We start from the raw sequence: 15,627 nt of genomic DNA, 5'->3' as shown, positions 1-15,627 counted from the left end.
AGGTCATGGGGCAACAGCTTCAGCGGTGGACCCCAAACTTCCCGTTCCTGGGCTACATTAACCTGTGACTGAGGAATACTGAGACATTCCCAGGCCAGTGTGGAGATATAATCTCACCACCTAGTCCTGGGTCTTCCCCAGGGTCTCCTCCCAGCTGAACATGCCTAGAACACCTCCCTAGGGAGGTTGCTCAGGGGGCATCCTACCCAGATGCTTGAACCACCTCAACTGGCTCCTTTCAACACGAAGGAGCAGCGGCTCTACTCCGAGTTCACCACGGATGACTGAGCTTCTCACCCTATCTCTGAGGGAGACACCAGACACCCTCCTGAGGAAACTTATTTCAGCCGTTTGTACCTGCGGTGTAGTTCTTTTGGTCATGACATACGAGGTGAGTGAAAGAGCGAAGCTTGACCAATAGATCAAGAGCTTCACCTTTTGGCTCAGCTCCCTTTTCATCACTACAGTACGATAGCGTGGATGCAATACCATCCATGCTGCGCTGATTCTACAGCCAATCTCACGCTCCACTGTCCCCTCACTCATGAACAAAACTCCGAGGTACTTGAATTCCTTCACTTGGAGCAAGGCCTTATTCCCTACATGAAGTAGGCAATCCATCAATTTCCTGCTGATCACCATGGCCTCAGATTTAGAGGAGCTGATCCTCACCCCAGCCACTTCACACTCAGCTGCGAACAGACCCAGTGAGTTCTGGAGGTCACAGGCCGATGAAGCCAACAGGACCACATCATCTGCAAAAAGCAGTGATGAGATCCTGAACCCACCAAACTGGAAACCCTCCGCCCCCTGACTACGCCTCGATATCCTGTCCATAAATATCACAAACAGGATTGGTGACAAGACGCAGCCCTGGCAGAGGCCAACCCCCAACGGAAATGAGTCTGACTTACTGCCGAGCACCCAAACACAGCTCTCACTTTGTGAGTACAGAGACTGGATGGGACTGAGAAGGGACCCCTTCACTCCATACTCCTACAGCACCTCCCACAGTATCTCCCAGGGTAACCGATTATACACCTTCTCCAAGTCCACAAAACACATGTAGAATGGATGGGCATACTCCCAGGAACCCTTCAGGATACTTGTGAGAGTGAAGAGCTGGTCAGTTGTTCCACAGCCAGGATGGAACCTGCATTGTTCCTCTTCAATCTGAGTTCAACTATCGACCAAACCCTCCTTTCCAGCACCCTGGAGAAGGCTTTACCAGGGAGGCTGAGTAGTGTGATGCCCCGTAGTTGGCACACACTGTCTGGTCCCCTTTTTAAATATGGAGACCACCACCCCAGTTTGCCACTCCTTTGCCACTGTCCCAGAACTCCATGTAGTGTTGAAGAGATGTGTCATCCAAGACAGTCCCTCCACACCTCTACGCATTTCTGATAATACATTGAAAAAAATTAAAATTGAAAACTGCCACCTTTCTCCACCCACTCCACTCTGCCTGCACTCTGGACCACACTATCCATTACTTTGGATACCTGACACCAAATATTTAAATTCATTCACCTTAGCCACCTCTACTCCTTGTAACCGCGCTATTCCACCAGGTTCATTTTCATTTCATTCACACACTTATACTTACGCTTGCTATTGCTGACTTTCATTCCCCTTCTCTCCAGAGTGTATCTCCACCTCCCCAAGCTTGTCTCAACCTGCTCTCTACTCTATTGCAGTGTCATCTGAAAACATCATAGTCCACAGATTACTGTCCAATCTCGTTAGTCCAAATGCAGTATGAATATACGTATATGGAACACATTAGGATCATCTAGACAGCTGTCAGAATGCAGTGTGAACATGACGAATGCACTTACATTGCTGTACAAGTGAGGTCCGAGTGCAGGAGCAGGAAATATAATCCAGCAGTACTTGAGGTGCACTTGTGGTGCATTCAGGCACAGTCGTGGCATTCAGGCAGCATTGTAAATGGCAGATCATTTCAAACTTCCACTTGAACGCAATCAGAATGCTTCAAATGCCATTTTCGGTCAGACTGCACTCTGACCGCCATTCGATATTTTTCCACCTGGACTGCACCTCAAATGTTTTTGCACATGTGCAAAACATTTTGGTCAGCCACAGGAATCTGTCCAACTGTTTAGACTGCTCTCAGAATGCTGTCCAACATCCTTGAATGTACCTGGACACTTTCGGAACATGGGTTGGCCTTTCATTAGGACACCATTCGTCCTCATTTGGCCTCGAGTGTGATGGGGGTGTGATGTAATCTCATCTCCAACTTGAATGCATCTGTCATTCCGACTGCATATCTAACCACCGTTGCACTGTTCTTTTACATATCTTGCACCACCCTCACATACTGCCACTGCAGACTTCCTCATACAATACCACGATCCTTCCCTCTGCATTCTGTCATATGCTTTCTCCAAATCCACAAACACTCAGTGCAACTCCTTCTGGCCTTCTCTATACATCTCCATCAGCATTCTTGGAGCAAGCATTGCATCTGTAGTGCTCTTTCTCAACATGAAACTGTATTGTTGTTTGCATATCTTCACCTCTTTCCCATAATACTGTAGCTGATTAACTTTACGTCTCTGCAATTACTGCCGCTTTGCACATCACCCTTGTTCTTAAAAACTGGAACCAGCACACTTCTTCTTTCTTCTTTACTCCTCAGGAATCCTCTCACTTTCCAAGATTTTATTAAACAGTCTGATTAAAAACTCTACTGCCATCCATCCTAAACATTTCCATGCCTTTACTGGAATGTCATCTGGTCCAGCTGCCTTTCCACTCTTCATCCTCTTCATAGCTGTCCTCAGTTCATCCTTCTGATCCCTTGCAATTCCTAATTCTCTCTCTCTCTCTCTCTCTCTCTCTCTCTGCATAGATAGATAGATAGATTCACTTGGAGTCGCCACAGCAGATCTTGGATCATTAGTTCATGAATGTGTTCACTATAAAACAGCCATCCACGGACAGGAGGATATAGGGAGAGAGCACGAGGAGGGCCAGGGGAAGAGAGGGAGAAAGCAGTAGTGAGCGCCGCGATGTGACACATTTAGGTCAAAGCGATGTAATGGCCACTCGTCTGTGAACAAGTGACAGAAACCGCAGGGGGAGAAGCAAACGAAGGGAAGTGAAAGATAAGAGGATGCAAGTTAATGAAAGAAGTGAGCAGGCAGAAAAGTTCTGAAGGTGTAATGTAAGAGGAGTTTATGGGGGTTTGGTACATCTCCTTACATGAATACGCTCACAAGTGCTTCTTTTGATATTTTGCAGCTGCTTCCACTTTATGCGGACATGTGCCAGTAAATGTACAAATGACTAAAATGGTCATGTTGGATTGACTTTTTGGGGCCTTCAAAGTTCAGCTAAAATTAATCCTCCAATCCTGCCAAGTCAGCTGTGAAATGTGTTCATGCTCTTTTGCTTTACATCTGCAGCCACTTACGTTTGCCTGCACGTGACGGATATTTACTGAAAAATCATCGCTCAAACCGGCGCAGAGCCCACGCTGAAAAGTCTATGAATAATCGTCCGAGCCGCTCCGAATTTTTGGTTCAGCCTATTCTGTTGATCAGTTCATTGTGGATTCTTGGGACAGATATTGTATTGGGAATGTCATAAAAGGGGTAGATGCAACCCTCAAGTATTATTAATAGTAAACAATTCTTGATCTCAGCAGAAAGTGGAGCAAATGAATGCAAAAAACGGAACATTTTGTTCTTAAATTAAATACCACACCACAAAGTATCAAATAAAAGGCTGCTGTGAGTTTATAATTTATATGGAAGCTGTAATTACATGCAACGGCAGACTAAATTCTTCTGTTGTAGCACTTAAAACACATAAAGGCACAAAGAGAACATTTGCTTTATGTTAACTGACAGTTATTTTCACTTACTGGATGTGTGCCATCATAACCTCCATTCATTTCAGCAAACAACAGTCAAACACAATGATTACTAAGAGGATTTTTTTTCTTCATTTAAATGCATTTGGCTGCTTAATATTTCAGGACACACTACAGCTAATTACACGTTAGCAAGAACAGATGTGCAGTCAGTCTGGATTTAAAGGACTTGAAGGAATCAAGCTGTTTTATCTCAGCGGGCAGACAATCCCAGAGAATAGCGGCATGAAAAGCGATCACTGGTGTTTGCCGACTCCTTTTTGTTTTTACCTTTGAACAAAAAGTATTACTACTTTCTGAGAACAAAGAGTACAGGAAGGTACCTATGGCTTTTCACAATCTTCTCAGTCACTGTGACGGATCAAGGAAGCATATGAGGAACCGATTCTATACGTTTATGTTCATTTTTATCACATAAAAGTCCTTTTCCCATCTGCAAAATGAGTTCCTTGTGAGCTGATGTCTGCCAAGTTTATCAGAAAGTCTTGTGCATGTTCAAAACTTTGAGCAGAGCTTAGGCAGAGCTTTCCTGCTGCCTGCATAGTTGTTTGCCATTTTGTCCTCTGCTTTTATTTTTCCTGCAGGTGTCCTACAGTTCATTCTGGCCTTCTGATTGGCCAAAAGTCCAACACTAGCAGAGAAAGGACTGACACAGTAAATACAGCTCCATGTCTTGAAGAGATAGACAGCTCTCTCTCTCTCTCTCTCTCTCTCTCTCATTCTCCTAGCAAGGAGATGCGGTGTAGTTATTTGAGTGATGAAACGTGACATCATGCTTTCAGACTGCCAAACTCCACTCAAATGTAGCATATTTGTGTGCAAACTGGGAAATCCTTCTGCTTCCTTCTGGACATTACTACCCCAACTCCACAGGAGATTGACGAATTTGCTAACAGACAAAATATTTAAATACTTAAACTAGTCCTTTTGCTCTGTTTGTCAGAGTGTGGCACAGCATTTAGGTTCAAAGTGACTGTCTATAGGATTTAGGGACTTTTGTTAGCTGAAATGAGATATAACCTTCATTACTGTAATTACCTGCAGCAAACAAATCAATGTGTTTTCATGAGCTTAAAATGAGCCCATAATATCTATATGGGAGTGGGGCCGCTCATGGAGTCTGCCATGTTGCACTATGTTAACAGAGTAGCCCAAAAGGGACATGCACTACTTCACCATCTTTTGAATTTTGCAGCAAAAGCAAAAAGAAGAGGAACAAATGGTTGCTCCCTTATACACTGTCTTCTGGTTGCTAATGCAGGCTAACAAGTGTAGCAGGATCAGGAAGAATATAATGTGTGTTTTAGGATATTTTAAATTATCACTTGTCATAATTTTACCTTGAAGAAGGGCACCACCTATTTGAAGCATAGGTACTTTAATTTAAACATTCATTAATTAATCAGTCTCAATTTAATTACTCAGTCTCAATCTTTCAGTCGTACGTTCTGCAGGGCAGATCAGACACCCTCTGTAAAACTATACAAAATCACAGACAACTTCACACATTTAAGATATTTATTTAACTCAGGCAGGAGTTAATGAGCAATGATTATATGACGTTCAGATAATTTGGTTTAGTAGTGGGAGTTTAAGAATGAATTTCATCCTAATCAGCAGGGAATTTACCTTAGTATTTATTAAAAGGAGATATTGTTAATACTGGTGGATAGAGTTATTGAAAGTCACTCTGTTTTATCTGACACCATAGCCTGGTCTTACTTTAGAGGCCCTGCGCAGATCGGTCTCTGTAGCTCAGGTGCTGGAATCGTCTACTTTTCAGTCAGTGAGCCGTCTGTCACACAGCTGCTTCAGGGAACTTGACAAAGAGACTCTGCCGGTCATCCCGCCCGGATTCGTTGGTCAACGGGGACGCTTTCCGTTGTTATGCTGTGACTTGCGGCGGCAGTTCAAATCACTGTTGACGTCTCAGCTGACCTGGATGTTTTTATCTCTGCAGCGCTTGTAGTCTGGGATCGTCAGAATAAAGGTTTGAGTGTCTTTATTCTCTATCCAAAAAAAAATCTAAAATTCGTCTTTCATTGTCGTCTTTGAAAGCTGGGTCAAATCAAAAACTCAATACAAAAATAGTTGACTTTGTGAGAAAAATGTTCACGAGAGGAATTTGGAGTTTAAGAAGAAAAAGGTTTTAATGCGAAAAATCATCAAAGGAAGTTAAATGCGCCTGCACGTTTAACTTTACAAAAGTTGAAAAAGTTAGTAGCAAAAGGAAAAAGTAATTTCTTGTTGGCGCGCACAAACAAGAAATAACTTTTAAACAGCACGTGGTTTAAATGCCTCAGCCGTCATAAATCTTGACGGCTGAAGCGGCGTCTGGACCCAAGAAGAGATCGGTGCGTAAGAGAGAAGAGAAACAGGAAAAAAGGAAGTAAGAGCAAAGAGCCCGATTCCCTGGGGGCACCTGCTTTTAAAGGGTTAAAAGCTTCACCCCCAAGAATTCTGGGTACTGTACTTCGTTCCTTTGTCTAGTTTTCTAATAAATCAGCATCTGTTATTCTTAAATTCCCACTTACAAACCAAGCAAGTCTTGTATTGCAAACTCTAGTAAACAAGGTTTTCCGTGGAGATTCCACACAACACAATTATATGAAAAGACACTTGATAAACTTCCTACAGTCTATAATCAAAGTACAAAATACTATATATATATATATCATGTGTAAGAATAAATGTCACATGTTGTTTCTTTTACTTTTCTTTTTTCTGTTACAACAATAAAATGCATTCTTTGAACGTGGTTACACTTTAATGCCGTGTTCACACCGGGCACGACGCGAGCGACTGCAGCCACAGGTTCCCATGTAATCCCTATGTAAGGACGCGTTTTGGCGCCAAACCGTGCAGCGTGACGCGATGGACGCGAGTGAAGCGACTTGAGTGAAGCGATGCGAGTGAAGCGATTTTGAGCGTTTTGCGCATTTGTGGCGCGATATTGCGTCGCGTCACGTCGTGTTGCCCTCCTCCCCAAGTTCAAAAATCTGAACTTTTTTGTCTCATCGCGATGACCAATCAGGGACTGAATATGTAGTGACGTGGAGATGTCTGGAGTTTGACTGAAGATGTGAACATGTCCTGTATCTGGTAGCAGCCTGTGAGCAGGACTTATGTCTCTTTTGTCCTTTATTTCACAATCATGACAGAGTTTTTGGAGCGAACAGCAGCACCACAGCAGCAGGGAGCGGAGTTACTTTTTCTTTTCCTTTTACGTGCGCGTGCGCGCGAATCGTCCTGGAGATTATTTTACTTATTAACTACACAGCTGTATAATAAAGCAAATGGTGACTGGTTTCTAAACACAATTATGACAGTTTTTGGAGCGAGCAGCAGCCCTACTTGCAGCAGCGGGAGCGGAGCTTTTTCCTTTTCTTTTTCTTTTACGTGCGCGCGCGAATCGTTCCGGAGATTATTTTACTTATTAACTACACAGATGTATAATAAAGCAAATGGTGACTGGTTTCTAAACACAATTATGACAGAGTTTTTTGGGGGAAGAGCCAGCTGCAGCAAGCAGCGGAGTTTCTTTCTTTTCTTTTTTAAATTAATTATTTACATGTGCGCGCACGAACGGGACAGCTGATCCTCAAACTGGGTCCCGCAGAGATGGAATGACCGCTGAAAGCGGCCGTCACCCAGACACAGCTCCTGGAGCAAATAATGATACTCTCTGTATTGGGAGCTTTCCACAGCAACTCGCTCCATGTGATCAAGGTCCGTCATGTTAGCTTGACTGACAACCGGAGCCGGCGAGCGGAATGGAAGCTCCTCCTATTTGATGACGCACCAGGGCGAATTCTCGCAGCGAAAGTCCACCCAAGCAGAGCTACACACCGGGCGAAGGAGGCGCGTCCGTCGCCTGGCGACCCACGCGAATTTCTAGCGTCAGATCGCGTCCGGTGTGAACGCGGCTTAACACTGCACGAGTTGGTCACACGCCCTTCCCCAATTTGTCCAACAGGGGTCACGCTTGTTCCATGGACTGGAAGGGACTGGGTTTTGGATTTCATCACAAAATGTGAACTCTGTCAATTTGGGGTCAATTTTGACCAGAAAAACTGGACTGTGATCAACAAGTTGATGGCAGTTCTTCAGTGAGTGCTTTACTTGAATCTTGTCGTAAAGACATATTTCTAGAATCTTTGGGGGCAGATATGTCTTTCTGTGGTCTTTTTTTTTTTTTTTTTTTTTAATGGGAGGAGCTGAAAACATCTGGCTTATGTAGCGAATCTTAAATCCTGGAAAGGATGGGGGTTTATGACACCGAGCCATCCTGTGTTGGCTCGGAGGGTCTCCCTTTGACACCTGGAGATATACCAGGCCTTGCTGTGTTGAATTTCTTCTTTTGAAGAAATTTCATGACCTCTGCTTGATGCAAACTTAGGATGCTGAATGTTGGTACAGCTTTCCACTACACAAGTGTAAGAACCTTAAATTTGTGAAACAGAGGATCATACTTAATGTTTAACATAAGAGAAGGCAATGAAGCACAAACTCCATCACCAAATAAGAGAAAATGTGAAAGGAAACAAAATCATGACTGGCGACGGCATAATGCAACCTGACCTCGAGTCAAGATGACCCTCAATCCTACACATAGCTTTGAATACAGAACTTTAAACAATGAAAAGGACGCCAATGGCATGAGGCTAAAATTGAGGTAATATGATCATATTTTCTTCTGTTAGCACTGTAGCAGCAGCTTTCTGAACTGAAAACTTCAAGTAGTAGTAATAATAATAATAATAATAATTTATTCATTTCTGTAGCGCCAAATCACAACTAATCGCGCCAAGGTGCTTCACAACCATAATTTAAAAGCAGAATAAAATGAAATAAGATTAAAACACAATAAAAAAAATTTAACCATAAAAAGGTAAAAAGAAATAAAATAAATAAAAGGAATAAAAAAAGACACAATCATATAAAATACTAATGATAAAACAGCGAGAACAAATGTGTCTTCAGCCTGGCTTTAAAAGTCTCCACAGAGTCCGACTGTCATATCTGCGCAGGCAGATCATTCCACAGAGCTGGGGCGCGGTGATAGAAAGCTCTGTAACCTGCTGACTTTTTCTTCATCCTCGGGACACACAATAGTCCTGCACCCTGTGAACGCAGAGCCCTAGCCGGCACATAGGACTCAACCAGGCCGGCCAGATAGGGGGGTGCCAGTCCATGAACAATTTTACAGGCCAATAGTAATACTTTAAAATCCGATCTCAAACAGACCGGAAGCCAATGAAGAGATGCCAGAACCGGCGTAATATGGTCAAACCTTCTGCTTCGTGTCAGAAGTCTGGCAGCAGCATTTGGAACCAGTTGAAGACCCCTGATGCTGGACTGTGGTAAACCAGAAAACAAAGCATTACAGTAGTCCAATCTAGAAGAAACAAAAGCATGAATCAGAGTCTCAGCATCAGCCATAGACAAGATAGGACGAATCTTTGCTTAGATGGAAGAAAGCAGTCCTCGTAATGTCCCTAATGTGGAGGTCAAAAGACAATGTAGGATCAAAAATTACCCCAAGGTTCCTCACTTTGTCAGTATGATGTATAACACATGAACCTAGGCTAAGCACTAGCTGATCAAATTGATGCAGATGTCTTGTTGGACCAAGAACCATCATTTCACTCTTATCAGAGTTCAAAAGTAGAAAGTAGTAGTAGTGTATGACAAGCCAGAAAATATGACATTTCAGTAAATAATTTGAGATGAAACTGAAGAGTGAGCACTCTCCCTGCATCAAAAAATACATTTTTAGCTTCATATGATAAAGAAGGTCACAATTAAGGGTCACGGTGGCTGAAGCCTATCCCAGCACTCATAGGGTGCGAGGCAGGGTACACTGTGGACAGGATGCCAGTCTATCACAGGGTCACATATAGACATACAAATGCAGCCACACTCTCACTCACACCTATGGTCAACTTAAAGTTTCCAATTCACCTAACCTGCATGTCTTTTGGAAGTGGGAGGACACCAGAAATGCCAAAATAGGTTTCAAATTGATCTAACAGAATGCAATAATCTGATAAAATATAAAATACTTATGTTCTTAAAAAGTAAATCCCTTCAATTTCTCCCTTGTTTTCACTCAGGATCGCCACAAAAGATCTGAGGTGGATCTACATGTTGATTTAGCACAAGTTTTACTGGATGCCCTTCCTAACGTAACTCCAAATTACACAGAGAGTAAGTAGGAGTGGCCTTACTTACAGTGAGGAAAATAAGTATTTGAACATCCTGCGATTTTGCAAGTTCCCCACTTAGAAATCATGGAGGGGTCTGAAATTTTCATCTTGGGTGCATGTCCACTGTGAAAGACATAATCCAAAAAAAAAAAAAAAATCCGGAAATCACAATGTATGATTTTTTTAATAATTTATTTGTATGTTACTGCTGCAAGTAAGTATTTCAACACCTGTGAAAATCAATGTTAATATTTGGTACAGTAGCCTTTGTTAGCAATTACAGAGGTCAAACGTTTCCTGTAGTTTTTCACCAGTTTTGCACACACTGCAGCAGGGATTTTGGCCCATTTCTTCACACAGATCTTCTCTAGATCAGCCAGGTTACTGGGCTGTCACTGAGAAACACAGAGTTTGAGCTCCCTCCAAAGATTTTCTATTGGGTTTAGGTCTGGAGACTGGCTAGGCCACTCCAGAACCTTGATATGCTTCTTATGGAGCCACTCCTTGGTTATCCTGGCTGTGTGCTTTGGGTCGTTGTCATGTTGGAAGACCCATCCACGACCCATTTTCAGTGCTCTAACTGAGGGAAGGAGGTTGTTCCCCAAAATCTCGCAATACATGGCCCCGGTCATCCTCTCCTTAATACAGTGCCGTCGTCCTGTCCCATGTGCAGAAAAACACCCCCAAAGTATGACGCTTCCACCCCCATGCTTCACAGTAGGGACAGTGTTTTTGGAATGGTACTCAGCATTCTTCTTCCTCCAAACACGGCGAGTGGAATTAAGACCAAAATGTTCTATTTTGGTCTCATCTGACCACATAACTTTCTCCCATGACTCCTCTGGATCATCCAAATGTTCATGGGCAAACTTAAGACAGGCCTGGACGTGTGCTGATTTAAGCAGGGGAACCTTCCGTGCCATGCATGATTTTATCCCATGACGTCTTAGTGTATTACCCACAGTAACCTTGGAAACAGGGGTGCCAGCTCTCTTCAGGTCATTGACCAGTTCCTCCCGTGGAGTTCTGGGCTGATTCTTCACCTTTCTTAGGATCATTGATACGCCACAAGGTGGGATCTTGCATGGAGCCCCAGTCTGAGGGAGATTGACAGTCATGTTTAGCTTCTTCCATTTTCTAATAATTGCTCCAACAGTTGATCTTTGTTCACCAAGTTGCTTGGCAATTGCCCCGTAGCCCTTTCCAGCCTTGTGGAGGTCTACAATTTTGTCTCTGGTGTCTTTGGACAGCTCTATGGTCTTAGCCATGTTAATTGTTGGAATCTTACTGATTGTGTGGGGTGGACAGGTGTCTTTATGCAGCTAACGACCTCAAATAGGTGCTTCTAATTTGGAATAATAAGTGGAATGGAGGTGGACTTTTTAGAGGCAGACTAACAGGTCTTTGAGGGCCTGAATTTTTGCTGATTGGCAGGTGTTGAAATACTTATTTGCAGCAGTTACATGCAAATAAATTATTTAAAAAAATCATACATTGTGACTTCCGGATTTTTATTTATTTATTTATTTTAGATTACGTCTCTCACAGTGGACGTGCACCTAAGATGAAAATTTCAGACCCCTCCATGATTTCTAAGTGGGAGAACTTGCAAAATCGCAGGGTGTTCAAATACTTATTTTCCTCACAGTATGTTCTGAAAGTGAGTCACTAATATTTAGGCTTTACTGAGTAGTGTAGGGTTGAGACAGTGATGATCTTTGAAGCCATGGCAATGTTAGAGTAGCAGGTTGGGACAAGATAACGCTTATGACTAAGGACAGACTGATAATCAGCTATCAGCCAATAATTGGCCAATAATCAGCTGATTATCAGCCCAACCAATTATCGGTCTATCCCATCAGCAGGGCAGATCGACCGATTATCAGCCAATTAATTGCCCAATTATCAGCCAGACGGTAAACGGCAGATAGTCGGCCTCGCTGATAATCAGTCGATTCCCACTTATGACCCACCTGCCATTTAGGTGGGTGAACCCCGACTCGCACTGCCGAAGTGAAACCAACTGAGCTGCTGGCTGAGGGTGAAGGATGATCCCACAGTTGACCACAGGAGGAAACATCTGCTCATCAGCACCTCAAACCATTTAACAATTCCAGACTACTATGATCTCAACCTTGCGTGACGTTTTATGTAAGGATTAAACAACTCGAAGCTGTGCATTATACGGTTTGAATACACGACGCGGAGTCTAAAACACGACGCGAAGCAGAGTGGTGTTTTAGACTCTGCGAAGTGCATTCAAACCGTATAATGCACAGCTTCGAGTTGTTTAATCTGCTTATACCATGGTCCCACATAATGAGCTAACACAAATATTTATTTGAGTTAACTTTTTTTGTGTTCTCTTCTTCTTTCCCGTCTTCAATCTTGTCCAGTTCGTCCGATGTTAAATCTTTATGCCGTTGCTTTTGCTGTTCTTCTCGTTTGCACTCCTATTTCCATTCCTCAAATGTTTTATTTTGGCCAAAAATATTAAAATTCACTTGGAAATCCATGTTTTATCGCGTTTCTGTCATTCACCTGTCAAAACACAGGTGATCTGCGCCAACTGATTTGGGTGTCACTATGGTGATGACCAGAGCGGAGTGATTATAACAGTGAATTAACTCGCTGAACTACATGTGCGTATACACGAAAATAATGCACGCCAGTTAGACATGGAATTCTCACTGACCATGGTATAAGTTGGTTTTTACTCAATAGTTCAGTAGTTTTACTCTGATGGTTCCTTCTTAATCTGTTTATTTTTCTGATGGAGAATACAACATATATTGTATTTTTAAAATTATATATTTCAAACTCTCAAATACTAAATAACCAGCACAATTACTCTGCACACTGTAAGTAGTAAAGCACCATGGCTTTGTAAAGTGTCATAATGTAACAGTATTCTTAAGTAATCTAACACCAATTTTGTTATATGTCTGTATAACATAATATTTATACATTTTTCTTTAAGATTATTTCTTCTGTAGGCAAAAGGAAAAAGTAAATACCCTGAAATTAAATTCTGTAACTGATCTTATTTCTATGATGCCTTTTTATTCACATATACGTTTACTTCAAATCCACACTCCACCTTTTTAAGTTGTTATGAAATGAAGCAGCTGACTGAAATATAAAACAGCAACAAAACAACAGCTGGCAGTTTCTCAAAGATCATTCTTCAATTATTTATACACTTGTTTGTTGGAAATAAGTTAACAAGAACATCCATTTGGCATCTTTTGGATCATTGTGACATTCAAAGCTCACCTCAATGCTTTTGACAAAATGATAAAGATGCAGAAGACAAGAGGCAGCTGTCTGCTGTTACCGAACAACGTTTTTCTTCTTTGACATTTGCATCCAACAAGGGAGACGGTACAGCGGGGAACAGAAACACGGCTGAGCAGCTGTGCTTGATTCTTATGTAATTTTGAAGACAGAAAAATGCAGGATGCTGAAGTGGGCTTTGACTTCATTTGGATATTTACAAAGTTCACAGTGTTCACAGTAGAAAAATTAACAAATTTTTCAATTTCAATTAATTTTCATTTATATAGCACCAAATGACAACAGAGTTGCCTCAAGGCGCTTCACACAAGTAAGGTCTAACCTTACTAACCCCCAGAGCAACAGTGGTCAGGAAAAACTCCCTCTGAGGAAGAAACCTCAAGTAGACCAGTCTCAAAGTGAAACTGAATGCGATTTAAAATGAATATACAGGAAAAGCTGTTGGTGCAGAGGACAGGAGGGTCTCCGGCACAAATACCACACCCATCTCTGGATGGAGCTGCACCTTAAACGGAGGGAAAAAACAGAATCAGGCATCAGAAAGACAAGAAATACAGTATAATTTGCCAGCATTAAACAAGAAAAACAGGAAATACTAAGGTGATCACCAGCCACTAGCCCTAAGCTTCACTAAAAGACCCAGAATTAAATAATGTCTTGAGCTTTTCTCCATCATATTTCATGGACAATTACAAGTCACGCATTTATATGAGGCAAGCTAAAAAAAAAAAAAAAAAAACGCACAGATAACCTATTTGACGTGCCGTAGCGTCTTATGGGGCTGACATTCAAGCACACTGTGAATATTTTCAGGCTGGGCTGCAGAACTGAGAAAGAAAGGGCAGTGAAAAGGAAGCCAAAGGCATTTACAGTTGGAACCATGTGTACCCATCTCTCCTGTTGTGTGCTCGCATCTGCGATCGAGCTTGTGCGTGTGTGTGTGTGTGTGTATGTGTGTGTGTGCGCACATTCACACACACGCAAGTGTATTTGTGTCCCTGACAGAGAGCGAGAGAGAGAGACTATGCTGGGAGCCAAAAAAGAGGATGAATGTATGACACAGGCAGAGAAAAAAAAGGAGAAATTTCTGTAGGCTGATGGTCTGCAGTGTTATAAGTTTAATAAATTAACTACATAACTGATTTCTCTTTTTTTTTCATTTTCTCTTCATTTGTTTGAAATCTATTTTTTTCTCATTTGTTAATTTTTTTTAGCCTTTTTTTAATTTTCCTCACTAAGGCCTCACAGCCTTTCCCGGTAATCCTCTTACTGCTGCCTCCCATGGTGCTTCCTTATTCATTTCCTCTTTTAAATTGCTTCATCGTCACTATAATTGCTGTTAAATTTCTTGTCTGCCATAGTTATTATCTTTAAAAAATATAAAAATAAAGTCCCAACTCATCCCCCAGTTTCTGGATTTGTATGAGGAGCTGCAGTTGTACCTCCTCTTTGCTCCACTCCCTGTTTCCTCTGTCCTTACCGATGCAGCTCGAGGCTTGTCAGTCAGTGTTCACCACGGCCTCGAGCTGTCGACTTTGAAGGACGGGTGGATGGAGTGGGAGGTCAGAGGGCGGCTCTTTTGATTGGAGATGGGGATCTTAGGCAGCACTATGGGGTTATCTGAAGGGGTTGTAGCTCCACCAAGAATTTCAGAAACATCATCAGAAAACTGACATTTTCTTTTGAAAGAAAAATTCTCTTTTTCAGCCTCATTTTCTCACATTCTGACTGATCCATTCCTGTAGCACCCTCAGTGCCCATAGCACCAATGAGATGTTGTCTCTGCACTGCCCTGTGATAAACTCAGCAAGTTCATGCTTCTCACATCCTGCAAAATCTATCTATTTTATAGTTAGTTTGCCTTGAACACATCCTTGGCAAAAATTACAAACAACAGTCCACCACTGACCGGAGCACCATTGATTTATGTAACACTTGTGTAGTTTTTCTGTTATTCTGCCTAATTCCTCACATCTAGATGTGTGTGAGGCAGCACGGTGGCTTAGCACTGTTGCCTCCCAGCAAGTAAGTCATGGGTTTGATTCCCACCTATGGCCTTTCTGTGTGGAGTTTGCGTGTTCTCCCAGTGTTTTTTTGTGGGTTCTCTCTGGGTGCTCTGGCTTCCTCCCACATCCAAAGACATGCAGGTTAGGTGGATTGGAAACTTGTCCGTAGGTGTGCGTGTGGGTGTGAATGTGTTTGTTTGTCTGGGCACCC

The 15,627-nt window shown here is 42.4% G+C and overlaps 1 protein-coding gene across 2 annotated transcripts in view; it reads left to right on the top strand.

The window, feature by feature from the left end:
• ephb6 (eph receptor B6) overlaps positions 1-15,627 on the top strand; it is a 105,322-nt gene that overhangs the window by 66,401 nt on the left and 23,294 nt on the right. The gene's annotated exons all lie outside the window — the stretch shown is intronic.

The sequence above is a fragment of the Thalassophryne amazonica genome, chromosome 7 (assembly GCF_902500255.1).
Source record: "Thalassophryne amazonica chromosome 7, fThaAma1.1, whole genome shotgun sequence".
Classification (NCBI taxonomy): Eukaryota; Metazoa; Chordata; class Actinopteri; order Batrachoidiformes; family Batrachoididae; genus Thalassophryne; species Thalassophryne amazonica.
Note: the sequence above shows the minus strand (reverse complement) of the source record. Positions and strands in the feature narration are given on the sequence as shown.